The following is a 9,796-nucleotide window of genomic DNA, read 5'->3' as shown; positions in this document are numbered from 1 at the left end:
GAAAAAAATATATAAGTGAAAAGAAAATAAAAGCCAATTTTATTGTATCCTGGACTACGTTATGCACACAAAATATTCAATTTTGCATGCAAAAAAATTTTTTCGAAAAATGTTTGTTTGCGTACGAAATTCGATTTGCGGTTGAAAAAAAAACAAAAAAATTTTGGGCCAATTTTTCAAAATTACTTTGTGTCGCCATCAAAAAAAATGCCAGTCATACTCTTTCCATATATGGGAATTGTATGATAAGCATTTTTTTCAAAAAACGAAAACCTCAGTTTTTATCACCAGACTGTTTTATTAGAATCAAACAGCCACAGAAACGAGTTTATACCAGTTTTCAACCATTTTTAGAAATTGTATGAAAATTGTATGACAAGCATTTTCCCACACACTTGATGTATGGAATTGTATGACAAGCATTTTCGGTGTATGGAGGTCAACCCGGGTGAAAACAAAACAGCTAACTGAGCTAGCCTATTAAACTAAGGCCTCAGTGTTGATGTTTTTGTTTGCAGAAAGGCTTTTTGGTGGCTTCAGGGAAGTGTAACTACTAAAGTAAGGATTACCCAGTGGTCAAATAATACGTCATCAACTGTTTTTTTATCCAGGCAAAATTCAATTTCTAAAGATCAATTCAAGGCTAGGAAGATTTTAATGTTGCAAGATAATGAAATAATATCTTGAAACTGAAATTTAAAAATTTTAGTAACATTAGGACGCCAAACTGTGCACTGAATAGGCGCAAAATATTGTGTCTATATGCTCCTGGATTCCAGAGACAAGTCTTTAAACATGTACTAAAATGTAAGTGGTTTCCAGTGGATTCAGCGTACACATACATGTAACATTAATTTCGTCGGCACATTTGTTTTGTTGCGGATTCGGCAACAAACAAACATAGCTAGGTGTTCTGGGTTCCGCAACTGTAAGTATATTCCGCAAAATATAAGAGGAATTCGCAAACAAAATGCGGATACCACTTACAATTTGAGGAGTCCACTTACAATTTGGGGATCACACTTACAATTTCATGATAACGCTTACAATTACAAGAGCTCAATGTAACTATACTCAAGTCTTATTATTTGTTTGCGGGTAAAGGTGTGGGGGAGGGGATAAACGTTTACGTGTACTACATAGTTACCTGTCCCGGTCGGGTTGTTTAGTGTTCAGTGGGGGTGTGGTACACGCGTGAAAAGGGGGGTGGTTTGGGTTTAAATGCAGGGATGGAGGGGGAGATGGGGAGAACGAAGGAGGGGGATATGGGATATGGCTTAGGGTGGACGTAAGGGGGATGTGTGGGGGGCTGGACGGTGGGGGGGGGGGCTGCAAAAAATTCAAAAAACTAGTCGTTTTTTTTCAGTTTGGCCAATTTGGTTTTCTGAGCACTCACACAACACCAAAAAAAACGTATTTCAACCAAATTTTAGCGCTCCAGGCAAATGTTTTGAAAAAACTGGTCAAAAACGCCGTTTTTGAGGATTTTTTTTTGGATAATTACTACATATTGGCCATTCAAAATTACTACATAACGACCGGCCTTGAATGGAACGTGTTTGTTCAAGTTTTCCAGAAGGTTGTCAAAAGTAGAGTCATTGTTTTCAAAATTTCATCAAAATTAGTGGATTTTGATGTTCAAAACATAATCCATTATGTTGAAAACAAAAATCGATTTTAATCGATTGTAATGTATTTTAAAGGTTTTTTTTCAAGGAGGGTTAAACATCATCTACATTGTTTAAACTGGCCATGATAATCGATTTTTATAAACAACTTTTTAAAAACAAATCCATTATAAACAATTTTTAATCATAAAACTTCGGTGCGGGAATGCCCCAAGGCAAAAAAGATTGGTTACCAGATCTCTCGATCTAAAAATGTTCACCTTACCACTATGCTAAAACCACCTACTTCAACAGACGCAAGATAGATATTAAAGTATTACTAATCAACCACAACTAACACTTTTTAATCGCTGTAAGTTCTGACTGCGGCCACAGTAAGGCCAGCATTTTCGAACGAAGTAATATTAATCTCCAAATAACTGTTTTCAACATCAAGTTCAGGATCTCTTGAGAACTAAGAAGTAAATGTAGAAATTTTCATGAAATTCGCGAACCTGTCGCAATTCATCTGGTGCAAGCAAAATCTCAAACAAGACCTTGAAAACTGTATTTATTCGGATTATTGGTTATTAGAAACAGAGATGAATTTTTTTTTGTGTCCAATTATCCGAAGCAAAACTTTCAATTTAAAAAAGTTCAATTTTAAAGGATACAAACGCAGAAAACGTGCTGTAATAAATAATCGAAGACTAGTTTTGTGGAGAAATAAATAGACTAACCCTCCACAAAATCGCATTATAATCATAATAATCATAAAAATAACAAAAAAATAGTTTAAAAAAAATAAATTGAATTCAACCAGCAAGGCGGGGGTTAGTTGCTCTGATTCATTGATAACGAAAATAGTAAAATAAATTTACAAACCACGTCTCTGGATAAATCGAGTATTTAAGTGTTTGTAATTTGTCAACCAATAAAAAATTCAAACTTTTATTAAAGATTACAGGTTCTTGAAAAGGATCATAGCCAGGCAAAATTGTTTGATCTCGCGTGGGTGTTTGACATTTCTGCGACACGATAAAACAAATTTTCACTAAGTTTGCTCTTTGTTATCATTAGCAGTCTCGAAAACGTCTTGTTTCCCGTTCGAAAATTAGCGCCATTATCGATTGTCCAAAAATCAAAAAATTTTATCGGCAAATTGTTATTCAGAATATAATTCAGCAAAATTAAATCGTTTTGAAAACAACTCAGTGAAATTGTAGAAAACATGATATCAAGTACAAAACATGATATCATCATTCATTTTATGTTTTTTGTAACATCACTTTATGCATCGTCGTTGAATTTTTCTAATCACTTACATTGGTTTTCAGTCGCAAATCAAACTGGAAATGCATAAAAAATTATTGAGAATATGCAATTTTCAAAAAGCGAATCCCAAACAGAGCTACTCAGTGAGTTTGGCGAAGATCTTCTGATGTAATTAAATTGCATTTTTGCCTTTTTAAGCCTTTCGGTGATGTGGTATATCCAAGATATTTTGAAATTTTGGCAAGAAGTAATTCTGCTTGTTCCAATTTTTGTATACAGCATCACAGTACAATATAAAGTTTGTCACATTCAGAACGAGTGCAGGAAGTATTGAAATGGGCCTGTAATTTTCAATGTTCAGGCGAGAAACTTTTTTGTGTAAAGACTTAAAGTGTGCTATTTTACAGACATCTGAAAGCTGTTTGTTACTGACTATGTAATTTAACAGTTCAACAAACTCATTCAAACAGAACTGTAAAACGAAAATTATTGTGTTGGGAGATATACCATCAATTAAAGTTGTTCCTGATGTGCATTTACTGATTTCATTTAGAATTTTGCTTCCCGAAACGAAAGTATTTGATAAGTAGTTCCTGGAAAAATGATTTCGCTAGGAATATTCAATGGTTCGTTGTCTATTTTCTACACAGATGCAAAAAACTCGTTCAAAGCCTCACAAATTGCAAAATTAGAGCACAAACTGGTATTTTTGTATGACATTTTCGTCGGTACTTTTGCCTTTCCAAATATCGATCTGAGGAATTTTGCAAGTCATTTTTAAATCGAAGTAATTCATTGTTTCAAAATAAAAGGCTTTGTCTAGTTCTAAAAAATCATTCAATTCTTGCAAATTTCAGATTGATGGATTCGCAGTAATTGTTCAGCTTGACTTTCCGCTCAATTGTTAAAATTGATCTGCAAGTAAATACAAAAATATACCATTTAGTAGTCGAGAGGGAGAATTTCCTTTTACCAAGATTTCGATCACACTCAGATTGACCCTCTTTGTTACAGTCAATTGTGTAAATGCCAAAAACAAGGCTTCCACCCTCTATTTTGAATGTTGAATTTTTTTGCATCAAATATCTCAAATTGTATCTATATTTCAGAATTTTCCTGTCGCTCTGATTTTCCGCATAATTTATGAATTCCTTGATATACATATTCGAACTTCTATAGATTTCTCAATGACACAAAAATAAGTTTATGATGCCAAGGAGTTGGAATGTAAAAGAAAATGGTTGATTTCTATGGTTGTTCTGTACCAAGTCTAAAACAGTCGCTCACAATATTTTCTTCGAGTTCCCTTCTATCTCTGAACATTTGCAGCAAACTATTTCTGTCTCTCCCAATTTGTTCAACTTGATCGTCCTGTATATTTTCTGCTAATCCATATATCACTAGTTTGTTTCCAATAAAACTAGAGTTTGTTTTAGTTTGGTTTTGGGTGTGAGCATTTTTAACTGATGTAGATAGCTGCTCTATTTTGATATGTTTTCGCAAAAAAAACCTAATATCTCTCGCAATTGACCAAAAATTGTTACTTGATCTAAACGACTGCTTCAAAGATGCAAAGTTTTTTTCTATTTTTTTTCTGAGTTATCAATATTTGGTCGTTGTTCTGTTGTTTTGAAAATTTGACATCGGCTAAATGGTTTTGGATCGCTTGTTTTGCGTTTTGCATTTCGCTTGTAACTTTCTCAAAAAATTGTTTCAATTTATCAATTTTTAAATTTTCAGTCTAAACACTCGTAATATTTCCAGAATAAACCTTTTACTTTGCCTAAATTACGGAAAATTTCCTTAGGCACTTTGTTACAGTCACCGTGCAACCAAGTTTTGCAATTGTCACACGAATGATAATTAGAATAATCCACTCCAAGGCTTATTTAAATCTGAATGCCTTCAAACCAGCCCACGTGTCCACCAATAGGGGTCTGTTGGAGTGTTTCTTCAAAATAATCCAAACCAGTCCAAAACTCTTCTACGGGGTGAAGTTCTTTTCAGGCCCCCCAAGCGCACAGTTTCACTGTTCAGCTTGGTTTGATCTGGTATCGTATTGGGAGGCAAAAAAGCAATTTTATTTGCAAAAAAAAAAGACTTTTAGATCCATTTTTCTTTTCAAAGCAATTAACTCAAACGCTAAAAACAATTCAATTGTTAACTGTTGGAATGAAAGACCAAGTAATATTAGTTCTCTCTGAGACGCAGTAACAGTGGAAACGTATATGTCAGATCACAAGTATTTACAATTTTTTTTAAAAAAAAACGCATTTCAAACATATCTTAATTGCTAGCCCAACAAACAGATAAAAAATGACACAACCACAACCAAAACTTCCAGACCAACACCGAGAAAACCCCAATTTGAGTAACAACGACTCGAAAATTATTAATAAAAACCTTAGCACGTAAAAAAACCAAACACATAGAAAAACAGAGGTTAGTTACGAATTATAGCAAATCTGCATCAGGATAATCAGTAGCCAGCACATGTAGAAATCAATTTCGTGAAAAAAATACAAAAGAATGATAATAAGATCAAGGCAATTTTATATATATCAAACACATGATGCATACGCCATACAGATTTTGATAATCGAAGGACCCAGGCCAAATGAAAAAGAAAACAAAACTATGTCATTCAGCCAAACAAATATCAAAATGATGAAAAATAACCTTTATTAGTTTATTACATTAAACTTCTTATCATACATTTTGCCTGAAAGAAAAAACGTTTAACCTGCAATTCCATACAATCCAGATGAGCAGCAAAATGCATTAAATCATTATGATAACATTTTTCATAAATGGAAACTGTATGATAAGTTTTTTCCATACACCAAGTATCTTTTTCGAAATTCAATTTCTGAAAAAAATTGGGTTGTGTTTGTACGCAGGTGACAAAGACGTTAGTTCTTTCAAAGCACCAAAATGCTGGACAATTTTGCACTTACAATGCATAGAAAATTATCTGAATTGTCCTCGAGCAGTCTTTCACAAATGTTGAAACAAAAGTAACAAACTTTTAAAATTTGGCATAAAATTTTCAACAAAAAGTAAATTTAAAATTTGGTTTTTTAAATTATCAGAGTTGATCAAGGCTTCCATAAACTTGTCATACAAAAAATAAGAGTGTTCAGAGTTTTGGAAAAAGTTAACAAGCAAAAATGTTATTAAGCAAACTTGAGAAAATTTAAAATATAACAATTAGATAGAAATGAACTTAGCTATCCATGTTTAGCGGGATATTTTCTGCCGCAAAAAAAAAATTGAACCAAATTTATTGGGCTTGAAACGGTGCTCATTTTTCAAATCTAGAGCTGGTTTACTGATAATTGGAAGCTGAAAACAATTTCAGTGCTGATATTGGGCTTGAAACGGTGCTTATTTTTCAAATCTAGAGCTCGTTTACTGATAATTGGAAGCTGAAAACAATGTCAGTGCTGATATTTTTGTTTTTCGAAAGTCTTTTTGGTGGCTTCAGGGAAGTAATCTACTAAAGTAAAAAACACCCCTAAGTCAATTGAAATGTGGTCCACTGTTTTTTTACCCCGGCAAAATTCAATTTTTAACTATCAAATCAACGCAAAAAATTTCTTCAATCGTATCTAGGTTGGGCTGAATTGTGTCGTTGAGTGAAGCCTTTAAGACTTTTGCAGCCGTGGTAAACCTGGGGCTCATGGCCAAGCTTTTATACACTACAAGGCCCCATGGGAAAAACTGTTGATTAAAAACTCTGACGACCTAAGAATATCCACGTTACCACTATGCTAAAACCACCTATATAATTTTCAAAAGACACAAGATAGATATTAAAAAATTTTTTACTAATCAATCACAACTAACGTTTTTTTCTCGCTCTAAGTTCTGACTGTCCATAGCCAGGCCAGCATTTTTGAAAAAATTAGAAATAATCTACAACTATCCGTTTTTTAATCAACATTTTCAGGGTCTTTCGAGAACTGAGAAATAAAGGCAAGATTTTGTACAAAAACATAAGGCCGAAAGAATTAGCGTGAACATAAGACGGTGTCAAGAATAGACCCTCACATTTCCAGAACAAATCTTTTAATTTGCCTAAATTTTGGAAAAATTCCTTAGGCAATTTTTTACAGTCATCGTGAAACCAGTTTTTGCAAATGTCACACGAAATAGCATTTTTTTCCGCAAAGCCTACATGGATATTTGGGATCTTCAAGTATTAAAAAAAATTTTTTCAGTTTATTAGACATTTTCCGCCTTTGGCCTTTTCCCGAAACAAAATTTCATTGGATTGATTTCACCCAGCTCAACAACCCGTTCGAAGGTTCAGTTAAATCTGGATGCCTTCAATCCAGCCCAAGTGTTCACCAATTGGGGTCTGTTGGAGTGTTTTTTCAAAAGATTTCCCCAAATCAGTCCAAAAATCTACTACTTGGTAAAGTTCTTCTCAGGCCCCCCACGCGCACAGTTTCATCGGTCAGCTTGGTTTGATCTGGTATAGTATTGGGACGCAAAGAGCATTTTTCTCTAAAACAAAAATAATTTAGATTCATTTTCTTTTCATAGTAAACTGCACATGCATTTCAACTCAAACACTAGAAACACTTCAATTGTTAACAGTTGGAAAGAAAAACCAATTAAAATTAGTTCTCTTTGAAACGCAGTAACATTGGAAATCTAAATGTCAAATAGAAAACACGCATTTCAACAATATCTTAATTGCTAGCCAAATAAACAGATAAAAAATGACACAAACACAACCAAAATTTCAAACCAATACTGAGAAAACCCCATTTTGAATAACAACGACTCGAAAATTAAAAGCAAAAACCGTGGCATTGGAAAAATAATAATTACATAGAAAAACAGAGGACAGTTACGAATTATTACATTTTTGCCTCGGGGTAATCAGTAGCCAGCACATGTAGAAAAAGATTTCGTAAAACAAATACATAAGAATGACAATAAGATCAAGGCTATTTATATAAATCAAATACATGTTGCACACGCCATACATATTTTGAAAATCGAAGGACCCAGGCAAAATGAAAAAAAAAACAAAGATATGTATTTCAGACAAACAAATAACAAGATGAAATTGAACCTTCCTTAGTTTACTACATTAAATATATTCAGCATGAAACACTGTAAAATAAATCCAATTTCCCCGTTTTGGCCGAAACTTCTTATCATACATTTCAATGTAGGAAAAAAATGTTACCCTGCAGTTCCATACAATCCATATGAGCAGAAAATTGCATTAATTCTCTATGATATTATGTTTCAAAAATGGAAATTGTATAATAAGTTTTTTTCCATAAACCAAAATTCTTTTTTCTAAGTTCCATTTCTGAAAAGCTTCAGGTTGTGTTCTTCATGTTACAAAGATCCTGGTGTACTCAAAGCACATAATTTTTGAAGGTTTTGCATTTACAATGCATAGAAAGCGAACTGAGTTGTCTTCGAGCAGTCATTCACAAATGTTACAACGAAAGTAACAAACAATTAAATTTTGGCAAAAAATTTTTCAAAAATTAATAAATATTAAAATTGGTTTCTCAATTTATCAGAACTTGATCAAGGCATACAAAATTTTGTCATACAAAAAAAATAAGAATATTCAGCGTTTAAAAAAGTCTTTAAGCAAAAACTTATTAGGCAAGCTGGAAGATTACTTAAAATATATCAAATAGATAGAAATGAACTTAGCAATCCATGTTTAGCGAGATATTTTCTGCCGAAAAATTTTAATTATTTAACTAAACCTATTGGGTTAGAAACTACGCTTTATTCAAATCTAGAGCTAGTTTACTGATGATTGGAAGCTCGAAACAATCTACGATTATGATTATTCAAGGTACATTTTCAACTTAAGTCTCAATGCTGATGATTTTGTTTGTCGGAGGTCTTGGTGGCTTCAGTGAAGTGAGCTACCAGAGTAAGTAACTCCCCGAGGTCAATTAAAATGTGGTCAACTGTTTTTTTTACCCCCGCAAAAATTCATTTTTCAAGTATCAAATCAACGCTTAGTAGTTTCTTCAAATGTGGTTTGGGTTGAATTATGTCATTGAGTGAAGCTTTTAAAACTTTTGCAGCCATGGTAAACCTGGAGCTCATAGTCAATTGAGAGCTAGCTTTTATATACTACAAGGCCCCATGAAAGAAAGTAATGATTAAAAACTCTGACGACTTAAGAATTTCCACGTTACCACTATGCTAAAACTATCTACTTAAATTTTAATAGACACAAGATAGATATCAAAGTTTCTGTTACTAATCAACGACAACTAGCATTTTTTATCACTGTAAGTTCTAACTGTCCACAGTCAGGCTAGCATTTTTGAACAAATCTGAAATAAGTTACTACTAACCGTTTTAACCAACATTTTCAGGATCTTTTGATAGCTGAGAAAAAAGGCAAGAAGTTGCACAAAAATATACGGCCCAAAAAATTAGTGTGAATAATAGACGTTGTGAAGAATAGACCCTCACATTTGCAGAATAAACCTTTTACTTTGCCTAAATTTTGGAAAACTTCTTTAGGAAAAATGTTACAGTCATCGTGAAACCAGGTTTTGCAAATGTCACACGAATTCGCATTCATTTCCGAAAAATTTTCATGAATATTTGGGATATTCAAGTATTAAAACAATTGTATTCAGCTTATTAGACGTTTTCCGTTTCGTTTTTTTTTAATTTTTTCGAGACAAAAAACTAGTTGGATTGATTTCATTAAGCTCAACAATCCACTACAAGGCTCAGTTAAATCTGGATGCCTTCAATCCAGCCCAAGTGTCCACCAATAGTGGTCTTTTGGAGTGTTCTTTCAAAATACTTCCTCCAACCAGTCCAAAATTCACTACTGCTTAAAAATTTTTTCGGGCCCCTCAAGCGCACATGTTCACTGGTCAGCTTGGTTTGATCTGGTA

At 33.3% G+C, this 9,796-nt stretch overlaps 1 protein-coding gene across 2 annotated transcripts in view; it reads left to right on the top strand.

Annotated features, from left to right (window-relative positions):
• Positions 1-9,796, top strand: part of LOC134842554 (choline transporter-like protein 2) — a 546,776-nt gene that overhangs the window by 472,356 nt on the left and 64,624 nt on the right. The window lies entirely within an intron of this gene.

The sequence above is a fragment of the Symsagittifera roscoffensis genome, chromosome 3 (assembly GCF_963678635.1).
Source record: "Symsagittifera roscoffensis chromosome 3, txSymRosc1.1, whole genome shotgun sequence".
Classification (NCBI taxonomy): Eukaryota; Metazoa; Xenacoelomorpha; order Acoela; family Convolutidae; genus Symsagittifera; species Symsagittifera roscoffensis.
Note: the sequence above shows the minus strand (reverse complement) of the source record. Positions and strands in the feature narration are given on the sequence as shown.